This window comes from Peromyscus leucopus, chromosome 9 (genome assembly GCF_004664715.2).
Source record: "Peromyscus leucopus breed LL Stock chromosome 9, UCI_PerLeu_2.1, whole genome shotgun sequence".
Classification (NCBI taxonomy): domain Eukaryota; kingdom Metazoa; phylum Chordata; class Mammalia; order Rodentia; family Cricetidae; genus Peromyscus; species Peromyscus leucopus.
This window is the reverse complement of record NC_051070.1, coordinates 111,185,629-111,204,250: the sequence shown is the minus strand read 5'-3', so window position 1 is coordinate 111,204,250 and position 18,622 is coordinate 111,185,629. Positions and strand designations below refer to the sequence as shown.

The window sequence follows — 18,622 nt, the reverse complement described above, 5'->3', positions numbered from 1 at the left end:
GATGGGTTAATGACAGAGCCAGTCAGCAACACTGAAACGCTATCATTAATATCACCAGGCAAGGATGGCTCAGTGGAGGAGTGCCTCATAATTAATGTCACTGGAGAAATTATCCTCAATATTCAAAATATTTAAGGGAGAAAACGGTGTTGCATTTAGTGTGAGAAACGAAAGCATTGTGTCATTCATTGATCCCCAAATATTCCGACCCACTGAAAGGCATGAAAAAAACTAAGATTGTAACAGATCTGAAAAGCAGTTTGTACTGAATATGAGAAGATGGGGACTCCAAAATGACACGAAGCTATGAAAGACTCTTGCTACTATGAAAGAAATAGACATGTATTCAACATAAAGTTGAGCTGGGCGGCAGTGGTGTGCACCTTTAATCCCAGCTCTCGGGAGGCAGAGCCAGGCAGTTCTCTGTGAGTTCAAGGCCAGCCTGGTCTACAAAGCAAGATCCAGGACAGGCACAAAGGCTACACAGGGAAACCCTATCTCAGAAAAAAAAAACAAAAAACAAAAACAACAAACAAAAAAAAATCCCATAAAGCAAATGTCAGGCATCCTGTAACTGTACACATAGATAACACATGATCCTCTAGCAAGTGAGCAAAATGGGCTTCTCACCTCTTCTCTTTCACACAAGCCAGAGATCATACTTGCCTACCAAGTTAGGGAGGATACACACACAGAACCAGAGATATAACTTTGCACACATCTAAAGCGACCAACTTCTAGTGAACCTATAAGGTGGGTGTTCCAGAGCTAGGAACTGTACTGATGAAATCTGGGGTACCGAGGGACCCATCTGTTCACGAGTCATGTGAGTCTACGTAAAGGCCTCAGAATCACACACTGAAGCTCTGGAGAAGGTCTCTCCAGGGCTTCATGGTGCTGTGTAATAACGTGGCCAGAGCTGCTCATGAACAAGGACAGGTTTCTCTCAGGGCCTGGTGCCTCGGAGGTGCTTGGAGCTACAATGGGGGTGCTCTGGGACTCTCCCAAGAGTCAAGACAAAACAGTCCCTTTCTGACACTCTCAGATCTACTTAGATTAGGTCAATCTGGGTGAGGAGATAATAGAAATCCCATGGGAAACTTCAGAGCAGAGTTGGAAAGGTACATAAACAATGCCAAGGCAGTGTTTGAAGTTTCTCGTGTATCTAATCCTTAACCTGTAGATGAGAAGAAGAAAGTAACTCATGCAGCTAGTAAATGGCCACCTGAGCTTTGGAATTAGATTGTCCTGACTTCTCTGTTCTTTAGTTGAGGATCCTGCAAGGAGAAGAAACAGTTTGGGTACTTCCTCTCTCCTCCTGGACCCCCGCCCCCAGGGCTAGCTCTGGGGAGTAAAGACTTGGCCGTGAGGAAGTCCAGATCCATGGGTGCAAGGATGCTATGATATGAGGGATACAGGGACACTAGGATGTTGGAATACAGAGTTGATGTGGAGATTCTGGGAGCCGAGGAGGAGGGAACAGCAAGAACAGGCAGTGTGGGGAAATGTGAGCACTATGGATCACAATGGAATAGAAACTACCTCCCCGGCACTAGCTCCATTTCCAGGGTGCCGAACCTCCATCTCCAGGGTCTAGTTCCCTTATAACACAGATCCCAATGAAAAGCCTAACAGGATAGTCTAGCAGCGCCATCATAAAGCCTTCCTTCAGACAGCTGAGTCTAGCAGGGTAAGGGCTGTGGGATGTTCTGCTGGGGACACCAGAGGAAGCAGCTGTTGCCCTCAGGACAGAGCATGGACATTTTAGTCCCTTTGAACACTAGAAAGCCAGTCAGGCTGGAAAACCTCCTTTTGTCATTTCAACATCAAAGCTCTTTGCTTTTTCTAGAACCCTGAGCCAAATATTTTCCTCCTGTCAGGACTGAGGGCTGATCCTAGACTAGCCTCACCATTAGGCTGAAAGCAGCCCCAGGGGTCTTCCTATCCCACATTAATCATATCAACTTTCATGAAAAAGAGGGTTCCTTGTTCAGATATCATACAGAGTTTCAGGATGGCAAAGAGAAAACATTAAACCAAGTGTGGGCCCTTGTAAGTACGGGGCCTGTGCAGCCACACAGTTCGCTAACTCATGAGATGGACCTAGTGTTTATGTTCACAATCAGAGAAAAGCTATCATGGAGGTGTGTTGGAAGCTACGCTCCATGCTGGCTAAGGGATTCCTGGTATAGGAAGTCTAGCAGAGGCCTTTTTAAAGCCAGTGGCTATGAAGAGTCCTCCAATGTCAGGAGGCACCCCTGAGTAGAAAGAAACTTAGAAAGTTTTATCCTGAATGTCTGCAGCCTCTGGTCGCAAGGCACACCCATGGTCCCCACACACGATGCCAATGCAGCGACATACGGCCAGTGTCAGCTTTATCCCAGGCACGGTGCTTGGGCTGAGGATGCACAGGGTCTCACTTGATCTTCCCCAGAACCCCGAGGCTGGATAAGGGAATGAAAAGGAGTAGCTGCAGGCCTAGCTGTCATCTGCTCTGATCTCTGGCTTCCCTCTGAGGCTACTGCAATCTGCAGACACTACTGAATAATCACCCCTAACGCATGTCTTCTTTTTGCTCTCAAAAGGTTTTTTATAATCAATTTGATTACCCAAAGTAATTTCCATCTAGAACATCTAAGCATCCCAGATAAGGCTCCTATCCCCTTGGACCCGACTGCTAACCCCAGGCCATCTCTAGATGTTACCAACATTCTTTTCCCTTCAGTAATAATAGACAGCTATAAAATATTCACAGGAAGCATAGAGAATCATTTTCCTTCTTAACTTGCCTTATATCAAACTGTAAAAGTTATTCTCAAGCCTGCTTTTGGAAGTTAGATCTGCTCAAAGCAGGGTCCTAGCTATCATTCGCGGATCCTCTCCATTCTTGGGGTACTGCCTAGGATCACCATCCATGGGTAAGCTACTTCTTTTTAGGTATTCCCACACAGGCAGATCTGCAGTGTTTGATTTTTGCTAAATCTAATACTGTAGGTCGTACATGTGACAGTGTCTATGTGAGCAGGTTGCATGACTCCAACAAGAGTCCTGCCTCCCTGGGCCCTTAACTAGCATCGAATTGGATAGTATATCATCAGTCACCATTACAATCATCACCATCACCTTCATCATCATTTTCCCAACGGATTGGAAAGAATGGCACTCTGCTGCCTTTATGGACCTTTTCCTGATTACTAGAGAAACCAAGGTTTCCTTTGTCCGTACAATTCCAATTTGTCAACCCATTGTGTCCTTTGGCTATTTACTATGGCTTGTTGCAGTAGGCCAAGTCTTTAAAATTCATATTTTGCTAATTTTTTTTTTTTACTGATATCGTTACTAGGGAAATCAGAGACCCTCATGGAGTTCTTAGTCTTCTGAGCAAAAGAATTTAAGAAAGAACTCAGAAGAAAACTCTAGGATAATTTTATTGGAGTTTAAAACACCAGGGCAAGCAAGCTAGGGTGTCAGAAGCTGTGAGGAGAAGGAGGGGAAGGAGAGAAAGAAGGACATTCAAGCCATATGTAAGCAGCCACCTGACAGATGAGCAGACAGACACGTGGATGGGGGAGAGCTTCAGAGAAAGACTTCAAACGGTCGAAAGTGCCAGAGAAAGCTCATAGGTGCTGGCCAACATCTGAACAAGACAGAAGAGCTGAAAAGGAGCAAGCTCCATCTTTTGGAGTTGGTTCTATAGGGATGGCTCAGGAAGCAGGGCTTTGGGGAAGGAAAAGTACATTGTTTCACTTAAGGAGCAATTATGCCACTCATCTCCTTAGCATGGCTTATGGTAAACTGGCCTTGGCAGAGGATGGTTCCTTCATCTGGTGACTGACCATCCCGACTGCATCAAATCTGAAGGGAGGAGACAGCAGCAAGTCTCCACCTTGAGGTAAATTTCATTTTTTTTTTTAATCAGATGAAAACAGCTTTCCTAGAGTAGACCTCCAATGCTACTGTGGCAAAATGGCTAGCAAAGTCCTTCTTTGCCGTCAGTTCTAGGACTTTGGGGCCTATATTGCCAAAAGAATTAAAAAAAAATGTAAACACACTTTCCAGAAGTTTCTCCTGCCAAGGATTTATATGAACTCAGAAACAGTTACTAACATCACTGTAACTGGAGGCTGCAGGATGCAAGCGCCAATGTGCTCCTCCCTCTTCCCTGTGGAAATCTGACATTGCCCCAGCACAATAGGCCCTGCAACCAGCAAGAGGGATGATGTATGAGGACCAGCACAGCCCCGAGGGATTGCTGACAATAATCGTTACCAGGTTCAATTAACTGCCTTACAAAGCAGGGCTGGCTCTCTCTCTAGCCAGTGAACCCTGACATGCACACATACAATTAGAAGCAAAGAATAAATTAAAAGCATGTCTTCTCTGCCATACGAAATAATAAGCACGGGGCAGCCTAATCTTTTAAAGCTATAAGTGAATTATAAAACAAAGAGAACGAACAAACTGAGAGGTCACTCCCAAGGCCCTCAGTGGGACAAATGGGCCACCACCATGGTGTGGGAAGTCTAGGTGAGGACAGAACTCTCCTCTCACAGCTTTGTGCATATGCTTTCATCCACAGTGGTCTGGGGTTTACTCTTCCTAAATATCTCACCAACCTGAACTCGGAAATGACTGAAGGCACTACGCTGTTTGGAGGCTTGAATCTCGTCTCCTATGTACTTGTTAAATCCTTATCACCCATGTGCTCTGGCTCCCATCCCTCCACAAGATAACAGAGCAGCAAGAACGGGTTACTTCCCTCAGGAAAGAAAATCAGCCCAGTCTACAATAAACACCCCTGCATCCCTTAGCCCCTCCCTGTGCGATCCAAGTGGACCTTCATAGTTTCTAACCCAGTTGCTGTCACCTAGAAAGTGACAGCATGAATCCCATCAGCAGACACTCTCAGGTGACTCCCTCACTCCACCCCACCCCACCCTGGGCCCTCTAGGTCAGCTAATGTCACCTGCCCTGACACTCTTGTCTTTAGTCAAAGGAACGGAGGGAGACACCGGAAGAAACAGAGGAGAACAGAGTGTGGGGCTCACTGTTGGGTTTTTTCCTTGTAGTTAAAGCCAAGAAAAATACTGCACACGTAAATATATCCACCTGCAGAAAAAATGGCCCTCCACAGCAAGACAAACTTAATGCCTTAGAAACAAATTTGCAATCTATCACATTCATGTTGCCCTTAACCTATGACCAAGTTGTTTGAACTGACAGCAGAGCCTTCAGGAAAGGGTGTGCTGTGTACCTTAAAGACTGACTTCAGGGACCATGGGACAAAAGCATCAAGCATGACAGGGGACATTACCAAAGCCTACTAGAGCCAGAAGACAGAACCACCCCCACCTCCCTGACCAGACTCAGGCACACACAAACTGCCTTGGATAGCTCTGACTTCTGAATTTATTACACTTTCCAATCACCCAATACCATCAGACAAAAGGCTGAGCTGGCAAGTAATACTCATAAACAAAGGCTGCCTTCGGAAGGTCCTGGTCAAATACCTTCCCTGGGATGAAAAATATCAGGGAATCTCTGATTGTGCTCTGCTATACCTCCTGAGTGATTTAGGAAACTTAGTTTCTGTAGGTGATAGTTTCATCATTCATAATGTAGTGGCCATGAAAGTACCTACTCTCCTGTACAGCATGAGGATTAAATTCCCCCAAACCCATGAATACCACCTGAACTACAGATACCCCAATGAGAAGCTGAGTCATCTCTGGAAACTGGATGTAGAGCTGCTGGGGTTGTGGCTGAGATTCAAGGTCAAAACACAGGCAGGGGTAGGGCCTCTAAGTCTTGGAAAGCCCCATAGGAGGAGTCCAAATCAAGGAGACTGCTTCTGATGTTAAGCTGACGGTTAATGCTGCCTTTGAAGACAGGATGAATAAAGCCTCAGGCCCCAGACATCTGTGCCTGCTAAGATGATTCTAAGAGCATGGAGGCACTCCTGAAAATTTCAGCCAATGAGTATGTTCCCAGACCACCTGCCCTATAGCGAAATGTCACTCATAATTCAAAAGGTCCCTGAAAATTTTGGAAGTGTAGAATATAATCAATGACTGGCATTTAATAATGAAGACAAAATACTCCAGGAGGTTGCAAGAGATTTTTCTCTTAAGGGCATTAATGAAACTAAAGAATATAAAATGTATCTTAGGTGAGTTCTCTTGATGGCATATTTTTTTGTCCTGATACATAGTAAGGATCCTTGGGGCTGGGGAGATGGCTCAGTGGTAAATAGCACTGGCTGCTCTTCCAGAGGACCCAGGTTCTATTCCCAACACCCACATAGCACCTAACAACTGCCAGTAACTATGGTGCCAGGGGATCCAAAACCCTCTCCTGGCCTCCACAGCTATGCATCGTGTGTTGCAAAGATGTAGATACACACAAAACACCAATACACATTAGAAAAGCCTTCAGGAATAGATAGACTCTACACAGCAGCTGGAGTATAGCTCGGTTGGCAGAGTTCTCACTTGGCATGCATAGTGCCCTAGGTTCAATCCTCAAAACTGTATTCGCTTGGTGATGCATGCCTGTATTCTTAGCACTTGTGAGATGGAGATGAGAGGGTCAGAAGCTCAGAAAGGAAGGGAGGGAGGGACAGACAGACGGATGGACGGAAGATATCTTGTTTAAAACAAGCTTGAGCATGGAGGCACTCCTGAAAATTTCAGCCAATGAGTATGTTCCCAGACCACCTGCCCTATAGCTAAATGTCACTCATAATTCAAAAGATCCAAATAACTTCAAAACAACTTGATAGCCTTCTGCTCCCAAACCAGATGATTACTGTGGGGACAAATTGTTTCAGGCCTTCTTCTCTCTGTGTCCTCTAAGACAGGAGCCTCCCATATACCCAGGAGGGTCCACAGCCCTTCTGTGGACATAAGGACCCAGCCATGTGGCCCACCAGGGTCTCAAAGGGCTTAAATAGAGCTCAGGTTCTAAGCTTGGATCATCCTCCTGCTGTGAAAGTCACACCCAGTTCTACTCTAGTATTATCATTCCTTCTCATTGGTGAACAATGTCCTTAACTCTTTTCCTGGCAAGTATCTAACTCAAAATTATTGTGTATTTTTTCTTTAATCATTCAGTTCTTCTTCAAATAGTTACTGAATACCAGATGAATGCCTAAATTCTGGTGATGATGCCCAAAACGAACGTGGGTCCCCACCTAACAGACATGACTGTCTAAAGACAAATATGAAATTAAAATTTAATCCACATCTTTACATTTCAAGGGTACTGGTCAAAACTATCATCACAATAGCCATGGTCATTACTCTAGGATTATGTGCTATAGCAGAGGATGCTCCATGGTCATTACTCTAGGATTATGTGCTATAACAGAGGATGCTCCATGGTCATTACTCTAGGACTGTGTGCTATAGCAGAGTATGCTCCATGGTCATTACAGTAGGATTATGTGCTATAGCAGAGGATGCTCCATGGTCATTACTCTAGGACTATGTGTTATAGCAGAGGATGCTCCATGGTCATTATTCTAGGACTGTGTGCTATAGCAGAGTATGCTCCATGGTCATTACTCTAGGATTATGTGCTATAGCAGAGGATGCTCCATGGTCATTACTCTAGGACTATGTGTTATAGCAGAGGATGCTCCATGGTCATTACTCTAGGATTATGTCCCATAGCAGAGTATGCTCCATGGTCATTACTCTAGGATTATGTGCTATAGCAGAGGATGCTCCATGGTCATTACTCTAGGATTATGCACTATAGCAGAGGATGCTCCATGGTCATTACTCTAGGATTATGTGCTATAGCAGAGGATGCTCCGTGGTCATTACTGTAGGATTATGTGCTATAGCAGAGGATGCTCCATGGTCATTACTCTAGGATTATGTGCTATAGCAGAGGATGCTCCATGGTCATTACTCTAGGATTATGTGCTATAGCAGAGGATGCTCCATGGTCATTACTCTAGGACTATGTGCTATAGCAGAGGATGCTCCATGATCATTACAGTAGGATTATGTGCTATAGCAGAGGATGCTCCATGGTCATTACTCTAGGATTATGTGCTATAGCAGAGGATGCTCCATGGTCATTACTCTAGGATTATGTGCTATAGCAGAGGATGCTCCATGGTCATTACTCTAGGATTATGCGCTATAGCAGAGGATAGGCTAGATGCTTTCTTATGGACCAATCACTTCACAGAGCCTCATACCTTACAGAGAGAACTGTGACCCTACTCACAGAGATAGAGACACCAGGAGTTCAAGAGGCTAGGACACAAGCCCTGGCCCTCACTGCTGAAAGAGAAACAAGCCAGGAATTTCTGTCCTAAAAAGACTTCTCAACTGCAACTGTCTACCTCATCCAGGATGTGGACTGGCACACAGCAGATGGGAAGCCTCCTTTTTACTTCCTCATAACTAAGAAGCATTTTAACAAGCTGTTCCCAAGTCCTTGTTCCTTTTGGCCTCTGTTTCAGAAAATACTGCTCCAAGGCTGTCGTGACCTGCCAACTATCCCTGCTCTCCACTGGGACGAGATGACAAAAGACTTTAAATCTACAACAATAGAATAAAATTAAAATGTCATGGTGATTGGATATTCTCAGCCACCTGAAACCTTTGCAGAGGATGGACGGATTATGAACACATTGATATTCATGACATAATCACTTTCAAACAAGTCGAAACAAAGGTTAATTTGATTTTGAATGTCTTTAGCCACACAGAAAATTAAAGTTTCAGTCAAATACACCATTTAGTTACACAGTAAAGTTCTTAAAATTACCTCCAAATATTTTTTATGTTGCACATAAGAATTGTTAATTCTAAAATAAAAGTATTTATAAGGATCTGTGCATGATATAATCAAGTAATTTTTCCTGGAACTTTCCCTTTTGGGACTGTAAAATAGGGAGCTCATGTCTATTTGTGAGATGGAAAAATAACATCGAAAAGAGTATATTCTCAAATATCGTTTCCCTCGAGCATAATGCTATGTCTAAAGAAGTTACTAGAATTCCTAATGGAATGTACACAGACCTTAAAGAAAAATAATTGCTACCATTTCTATACACACACACACACACACACAAACACACACACACACACACCAAATCACAATCTTACACAATTATAGATCACAGAAGAAAATCAAACCAGTCCCAACCCTTCTCTACTGGGACAACATAAAGTCTAAAAGGACACAGGACTTGCCCAACGGCCTTTGTTTGATAATGCAAAGACTCCAAGTCACAAAATTGTTGTTTGTTTGTTTGTTTTTCTTTTATTAATGGCTACAGAATTAAAAAAGGCCGCTACAGTCTACACCTCCAATGTTTGTAGTCATTTTATTTCACCAGGGTCAAGAAACAGGTCAGGGGAGTTTCTGTAGTGGGCAGACTGGCAGCTTGGAAAAGAACTGTCAGAGGATGCTCAGGCCGGAAGTACACTTTCTAGACAACATGAAAATGTGCGTGTTTGGGTCTAAAACACCCATCCAATGAGACTGGCCGTCTTTCTCTGGGCACCGGTGTGGAAGGGACTGCAGACCACAAGCTGTAGTGCTGAGCATGGGGTGCTGGGACCCTGCCTGCCTGGCATCAGAAGCCTGGGCTGCAGCAGCACATTTCTCCTGCAATTATTTTCCTTTCCAGTTTTAAAGTGTTCTCTCTATAAGCACATAATTCGTTACCACAGTAACCTGAAAAGTACACATTAACTATAATACCCACTAAATGCAAGTCAGTTACTGCGCTCATAACTATAGTCACCTATTTGTAACTGCGTATTAAGTGGTAGGTAAATAGCATTTGCGTAAGGAAAATGAATAAATTCGTGTGTTTTCCACAAACAACAATAAAGGCCAACGGCTTCGTTAAAAGGTTGCCACCAATATACAAGAGTACAAGAACGTGTTTCAACCTTACAGTCTCTGATAAATAGTATTCATTTCAAGGAAGAATCAGCCCTCTCTAACGGAAAAAGATGACAACTTACTTCATCAACCGCAAACAGTTCACAGCTCCGAGACTGCCATGGCTAGCAGTGGTGGCATCCCACTGGGAGTGGCAACTGAGGCTAGCTAGCATATGTGGGCATCTGATTAGTGTGCAGGTCCCACTCTTACAGAGCTTATGTTTTTGCTGGGCGAGATAGAAAAGGAACAATGAAAATACTATCAGGCGGCTCCATGAGATGAAGTGAGACAGGACCATTCTAGAAAGGTCTTTTTGAATCGTTTGAAAGCTCTTTCCCATAATCCATGGAAAGTGCCATCTTAAATTTATTTCCCTGTAAGATCTGTCTAGTGCAAATGAAGATCCATGTAACAACATTGGTTCTATGAAGCAACATATCTTATTACTAGACATTGTGATTACATTACTTCGTCTTTGGAGTCAGAGGGGGGTGTGAGTTCTGGCTCCTCCCAGAGTTTACATAACTTTGGTCCTGTCGACCTGCAGTTTCTCCCTCTGTGAATCGGGGCTCCTGACAGTACCTATCTCATAGGACCGCAGAGAAATGAATGACTGAAATAAAGTCTGAAATATGCACGATATTGCCTGTACATGAGGTTTCTGCTAATGTTGTCCATCATTCTTAGCATAGCTGTTGTACTTTACTAGTATTAGTCAAAAAAGAAAACTATTCTGAAATTGTTAGTCATAAAAAAAAATTTAATTTGAGCAAAGCAAGGTTATCTACCATGCTCTAAGTTGGGCATACAATGGCACCCTGAATTATAAACCAAGTGGGATGGGGTATGAATTAGTCCACCTGTGTAGAGATGCTTGCCTTACCAACAGATTCTACTGGGGTTGGACATTTTCCTCTGAATTGTCTACTTCCTGGATTAGTACCAGAGCCAAGATTTACTTTAGGGCAGATGGGCTGGCTCGGAGGGTAAAGCATTTTCTGCGCAAACCTGACCACCTGCCTTGGACCCTCAGAATCAATAGTGGAAACAGAAAGTTGACTCTCACAACTTGTTGCCTGACTTACACACACATGCTGTAGCACGGCCTACCCTTACACTCCCAGCCCTACAAAAATAATCATAATAAATAATTTTTTACTATTACTTTGAAAATTCAATAACTATTGACAAATCTCGAGACCACAAATTAGCAACTGGAGATACTCATACAACTGCCAAAGGACTTTCTGGAGAACTGTACCGAGTCAGTGTCTGGGGTCTGCCGGGACCTCTGCTTTCAGTCTTCCTGATGAGAGAGAGACAGTGAGGTTTCTGGAAGCCTGCTATGAGATTCTGACTTGTGATTAGCAGAACCATGGTCTATTTTTCTCACATGATTAGAGAAAGCCCCCATTATTCCCTTCCTGAACTAGCTGATATCTAAAACATGATAAACACACCATGAAAAAAAAAATACAGTTGAAACAAAAGCATTTGCTTATTTGGACATTTAATAAACTTTATGTTGGTGATGTTCGTTTGTTTAAAATATACTTAAAATAAGTGTGTCTTAAACCAACATTTATGTGAAATAAACATCACAGGATTGAGGAGGCCGAGAGAAAACGTGGGATAAAGGAAGCGATGCCTTCTTAAGAGGGACAGCACTTCCTGCAGAAACAACTTAGCCTTAACCTCTCTTATCCATGAACAAAAGCACACAGGATCATAACACACAGAAGAATGCTGTAGTAGGAAAGAAGTGAACAGTGGGGGTCTGCTGGGTTGTTCATTCTTGACGCTTCAGCAACAGAAGAGCCAATGTTTATGAATCGATAAGCAGCATAGAAAGATGTCTGAGTGTCATTAATAGAGAGTCGGTCCACAGATTTAAATGAAAGGTAGATCTGGAAAGGACAAGCAATACCTTCGCCTTCCCTTCAGACTGCAAAATCAAATGGCGCTTCAAACAAAACCAGGCCAGAGGTCACTGCTTGAAAAGGTGCTCTCTGTGTTCTGAAGCTTATTCATATTAGCACTTCCATCGAGATTTAGAACAGATGAAAGTGCAGCACCATAGAACTACAGAAATTATAAGCTTTTGATAGACAATGTTTACATCTCAAGAGCCTGCAACAAGAAGACATTTTGTCTTTCTTTTAGATGGACGACAGTCTTTGTAGTTCTTCTAGAACAAAGACATCAGTGTTCTCCCACCAGTTATAAGGCCGCATGGAATGTGGAAGACTCGTCATGGAGGGCTGCCCTGTCATGCAGGGCTTATCATTCTTGTCTCATCTCTTTAACAACTCTCCTATCACAAATTTAATTGATTCTATACAATTTGGGTGTTGAGGGGACACATACTACATGAAGAAATTATCCTAAGTTACAATAAGGAAATACATAAAAATCAAACAGTAATGCAATCACAATGTCTAGTAATCAACAAAAACACTAAATGTGTAAATAGGGGGAAATGTGAATGAATAAAAGAAAAAAATCATTCAGAATAAATAACCCAGACAGCGGAATTAGCACAGAAAGGATTTAACGTGTCTACAGTAGATATAGCCAAAGATTTAAAAGAAAATAGATGAGAGATTTCAGTAAAGAAGTGGAAATAAAACCAAAAAAGGATTTTATAATATTCTTAGAATGAAAAGCAAGTGGAACCAAATATTCCTCTGACAAGTTTAACGGCAGAATGGAGAGGACAGAGAGCTAACAAACGTGACTAAACCACAGGGGGAAACAGCCTCAAAAAGCCTCGAGGATAGTATCAAACATTTCTTCTAAGTTCTAGAAGGAACCAAAAAGAGACTGGATCAGGTAAAATTCTAAAGAAACCTATTTTAAAATTAGTCATAATATTGAGAATCATAGCAAACATCTAAAAAAAATACAGGTGAAGAAAATACCAAACTAAGAACATCCTTGACATATGGCACTGTGTCATATACTGAAAATCAAAAGCAGTAGTCAAAAAAAAATGACGAAATGCATCCAAAGGAACAAGATACAGATGCTAGTCAGGGTCTCATCAGCATCAGCATCACTCACAAGAGAACAGAATACTATTTTAAAGAGCTCCAGGAGAGCTGGAGCTGTCAATTTGACTCGCGCCCACTAAGATCATCCTTCCAAATGAAGGGGAGAGAAGAGATTGTCAGAAAAGCAGAAGCTAAGCTGTCTCTGGCAGACCTACATTGACAAAAAGAAAAGAAAAAGGAGGTTTTCAAGTTAAGAGAAGTGGAAACTAAGATGTAGGAAGAAAGAAGAAAGGGCAGGGACAGCAAACAAGGGTGTGAAAAATGGATTGCAAAAAACAAGTCAATGAAATGATCCCTAATGATGTTCTGCTGTACTCATAGATTGGCGCCTAGCCAGACTGTCATCAGAGAGGCTTCACCCAGCAACTGATGCCAACAGATGCCGAAACTCACAGCCAAACATTGGGTGGAACTCGGGGAATCCTGAGGAAGAGGGAGAAGAAGGATTTTAGTACCAGTGGGGTCAAGGGCACCACAAGAAAACCCACAGAATCAACTAACCTGGGCTCATAGGGGCTCACAAAGACAGAACCAACAACCAGGGAGCCTGCATGGGAGCGACCAAGGCCCTCTGCATACATGTGACAGTTGTCCAACCTGGTCTTCTTCTGAGACTCCTAACAGTGAGAGCACAGGATGTCTCTCACTCTGTTGCCTGCTTTTGGGACCTGTTCCTTTCACTGGATTGCTCAATCCAGCCTTAATAGCAGAGGAGGAGCCTAGTGACCCTGGAACTTGATAGACCATGGCTGGCTGATATCCACGGGAGGCCTGCCTGTATCTGAAGAAAATCAGAGGCGAAGGAGAGGATGGGTGGGGAGGAAGTGTGAGGAGGGACTGGGAAGAGAGGAGGGAGGGGAAACTTCGGTTGGGATGTAAAAACAAAAAAACAAATAAACAAAAAATGGATTGTTATCGTCACTTCTTTTTTTTCCAATTGGAGTCTTTTTTTTTTTTTCATTTTTCTTTATTAAGAAATTTTCTATATCTTCACTTCTTATATTAAGTTCCTAAGTGGTCAGTAGTTTTTAAAAAAACAAACAAACAAAACCCCATAAGGTTGGGTGTGGTGAACACCTATAACGCCAGCACTTAGGAGGTGGAAGGCAGGAAGGTCATGAGTTCTAGGTCAACCTATGATACATGGTATGTGTCTCAACCCATAAATAAAGCAAAGTAAAGCAAACACAAAACAAAACCAGTATTTTCTTATGGGCTCATAACACATGGAAATAAAATGCACTGGTGATTCCACGGTGAACAGTGGTAGGTAAAATTATGTTGTTATAGAAATTTTCATCTCAGGGAAGTGGTGCTTTGCATTCCAAATCAACTCTAGACATACTCTACACTTAAGGAGTGTACTGTAATCCCCAGGGCAACAACTTAAAGTTTTATTAAGGGAGATTAAAAACAAAAGATAAATTGAATGGTACCCTAAAATATATTCAATTATTAAGCCAAGAAAACCAGCAGATGCAAATAAAATCACATCAACTATTTTATCAAACACAGGTGTACTAAATTATCTGACTATAATTCAAAGGTTTCCAGACTGAAAAGAGAACAAGACGCAACTCCATGATGCAGGGGTCCCTATGAAATGTAACACACCAGTTACAGTACAGAAAAGGATGGGACACTGAAGAGTCAGTACCCTATATATAAAACCTGGAATGCTGATAGAAGTAGAGTATTTCCTAATGGCAAAAGACACACCTCACAGGAAGATAAAATACTTTTTAAAATGTGTTATAAGAGAGCTTCCAGATTCATGAACAGGAAGGAGTCCCCCAGCTCTGATGGTGTCCACAATGATGCCTGAACATAGGACCCCACAGGTCAAAGGAGGCTTTCATTAGAAAGTAGTTCAAACTGAAAAATAATGAAAATGGAGACGGAATGCAGGAGTGGTTCCGTTCAAGGGGAAATTTCTAACAGTCAATATTTCTATTAGGAAATAAGAAGAAATTAAAGCCACACCGTGGGTAAATCACAGGCTTTGTGTTTAAGGAAGGAAACTAGATCTCCAAACTATATTATTATTTACCTTTTTATAAAGCTTAAGAATACACAAAATTATTCTATGATGTCTTAAGTTGGAGAAGTGGTTTCCCATGGAGGGAGAAGGGAAAGGAACATGAAGAAGGCCAAGGAAGTGCCCCTGATCAAGTCTACCTCACCAGGTTTTATGACCTTTTCTTTGCTCAGCACCCAGAGTTCACAGGACCCAAAGTAGCATTCTGGGCTGTGGGGGTGGTTCTGAGGACTTGGCATTTGTCACGTGGTGGTGAGGATATGAGTCTGCATATAAAGAACCCACATAAAGCTGGGCCCAGCAATGCTTGTCTGTAACCCCCAAACACCTACCTCAAGATGGAAGAATCCCAGAACCTCACCAGTCAGCTCGCCTGCAAAAAAAAAAAAACCCACCACAGACAGACCCCTGTCTCAAACACCTGAGGTTGTGCCCTGACCTCACACATAATAGCACACATACACGCAGCTGCACATACAACAGACACATAGAGATTTTTGAAAGTGCGTTTGTCCAGTTGTAATCAAATAGTGTATGTAATTTGCTGTCAGTAAAGGCTGACATACTAGCTCTTTGTCACCTGTTACGCTAGGATCCTTCTATCTGAGCTAAGCACAACGTCTGGACTATAACAGGTGCTCAATGAACCATGGTGAGGGAGAATAAACGAATGAATAAATCCAAAGAATAACCAAACCTCCCCTTGCTGAACTCACATTGTAAGTCAGCTGGCCAGCTCCTGCCCACATTACACTGGCCTCCTATCAAAGTGCTTCCTTATTAGCCAGGACTGTCCTGGAGGGTGAGGGCCACCTCTTAGTCTGTCACATTCCCTTTACATAAACCAGGACTTAATGCAAACTGAGTTCTGAATATGTCTTAAGCAACAACTGGACACTTATGTGAATAAGATTCCAAGGATAGAAAGTAATAAGCATGTTAAGGAGAAAAAAGAGTGATTGCTATTACTATAGTGGTCAAAAGACAATGTTAGAATATATTTTATTATGTTATTAGTTATCGGCTTTTTATTTGCAATTTGGGAATCCAGACGTCCTCCATTCTGTGAAGCAGGACGGACGTTCCCATTGGTCAAGGGCTGGGTCCTGTAAGGTAGGAACCAGACTGCTTTCCTGTAAAGATTAAAGCAGTTGGGATTTATTGTGATCACCTGGAGAGGCCAGAATCTCAGGTATTCAGGGACAAACTAGTCTGCTTTAGGATATATCTGTGTCATTAAAGCTTGACTTAACTGTGTAGCATTTAGCTTGAATAACTCCATTTTGGTTGGAGCCTGGGGTAGGGACTTAGTCCAAAGCAGTGGTTACCTGTAATTGTTGTAAAAAAGAACTCGGAGGTAGAAAAGATTATTTTCTAGAATGGAGATAAAGCAAATTTTGTTTTGCATTTATAGAGATGCAAGTGTTATTGTGTTTAGAAAGATTGCTTCTAATTGTGGTATAAAATCTAGAATCTCTGCTTACTACAAACTCACCACCTCAGGAGACTTGTTCCTAGGTCTCCTCACATCACAGGAGGTTGCCTTGTTGTGCATCCTAACAACACCTCGTTTTTTTCCTGTCATGCACCATGATTAAAATCTAATAATTGTTTATGTTGTCATGTCTTGGCCTTTATCTTTCTCACAAAGTGGTGAGTCCCATAAGAACAAAGACAGAGACTGTCAATCTAGCTTATGGCCATGCCCCACAGCATGGTGATACACAGGCAGCCACTGACAACATGGTGGATGTCAGCATCTATGAGAGGGATGAGCACTTAGATATGTCAGCTGGTTATTACAACTACATCCCTTTACGCGCATGAGCAGAGAATCCACAGGTGAAAACCCTTGAGCATATCCCAGTCCAGCTGGGGTTAGGACGATAGAACCTACCAGCTCTAAGCCCAAGATGTCTCCATTTGAACAAGCTCAAGTTCCAACCACGGCTGCGTCTTTCCCTCACAGATGACCAGCAGCTGGAGGCATGGGCAATCACTGTGACTGATAAATAACTAACTAGCACAAAGCTCAAAGTCACAGCATTGGCCTTGCTCCAAGTTATAAGGCACCAAATTAAGAGTGTGTGTGTGTGCATAAGGGGCACGGGAAACAACTGAGAAATGGCCACTATAGTAAGATGCTCATATTTAGAAATCCCTTGGAAATTATGTACGTAACACTCCTATGATGAATGAATCCTAACCATGAAATGCCAAATGTACAATCCCAGAAAGCTGACATCTAGCCATGACCTAGCCAAGCTGATCAAAAGAAAAAAAACAAAAAAAGCCTAACATCAAGTTTGATAAGGAAAGGATGGCTTTATTTTTATTTTAATGCAGAGTGTGAAAATCCCTTCATTCTTCTCTACATTCTATAGGTGTGACCCCTATTTTTCTCGTTCCCTGCACAAAAGCCACCTGGCTGCCTCTATGACAAATGTCCTTTCTTTCTGGCCTTGGGTCTTCTTTGTTCCTCCAGCAAGGAGTAGTACACAGCACATCAAAATGGCAAGGAATGAATTCGGGGTGCCAAGAGGGTGGCTATTGACTGCTGCCAACCCTTTCCTGTGCTCCCCTTCATGACCCACGGTGCTCCCCTTCATGACCCACGGTGCTCCCCTTCATGACCCGCGGCGCTCCCCTTCATGACCCGCGGCGCTCCCCTTCATGACCCGCGGCGCTCCCCTTCATGACCCGCGGCGCTCCCCTTCATGACCCGCAGGGCTCCCCTTCATGACCCGAAGTGCTCCCCTTCATGACCCGAAGTGCTCCCCTTCATGACCCGCGGTGCTCCCCTTCATGACCTGCGGTGCTCCCCTTCATGACCCGTAGTGCTCCCCTTCATGACCCGTAGTGCTCCCCTTCATGACCCGTAGTGCTCCCCTTCATGACCCGTAGTGCTCCCCTTCATGACCCGAAGTGCTCCCCAGGGCAGGAGCCTCAAGGCCCAGCAGGGATGTGCTATCTTAATGGGGATGTGGGCAAGTCCTCCCCATGCTTTCCTCCTGGCGCCTGCCTCTCTCACCAATGGGTAGTGGTAGCATGTCTAAAGTAACTGCTGGGCTTCTAGGCTGCCCTCCCCTCCCTCTTAGACAAAGTCCCCATGGGAACAGCAGGAGCGAGCAGGCTGGGGAAGCAGATTCAAGTACTACCCACAGCCATTCTCCCTCAGGGGTTCGTACACACCATAGCCTCTGGGCCCCCATTTTGAAATCAGGCCTCTGTGTTCGCAAGACAGGTACTTGCAGTAGGGTGAGGAGCAGAAGGTCACTTTGAGGACACTCTACAGCAGCCCAGCACACCTAGAAGCCCTCTGACTGTCACTGGGCATTTTCCCTCTTATTACTTACCAAACAACAAAGAAAACTTATTATAGAAAACTTTGTAATAGAAAAAGCTTCTGCAGGATTCACAATTCAAAATCACATTTTCCCCCTCCATGCACCAGTTCTGTGCAATTGGCACTTATTTGAGACAGCTTTCAAAGAAAATATGTTGGTGGTTCAAAGATAAGCAGGTTTTTAGTAAACTGTCAGAAAGCTTTTTTTCCCCTTCTCCTTCACTGCCAAGGGAAAAACTTCCAAAAGAATGGGGGTTGGGGGCAGAG

At 43.3% G+C, this 18,622-nt stretch overlaps 1 protein-coding gene across 4 annotated transcripts in view; it reads right to left on the bottom strand.

Annotated features, from left to right (window-relative positions):
* Positions 1–18,622, bottom strand: part of Cacna2d3 (calcium voltage-gated channel auxiliary subunit alpha2delta 3) — an 844,969-nt gene that overhangs the window by 543,176 nt on the left and 283,171 nt on the right. The window lies entirely within an intron of this gene.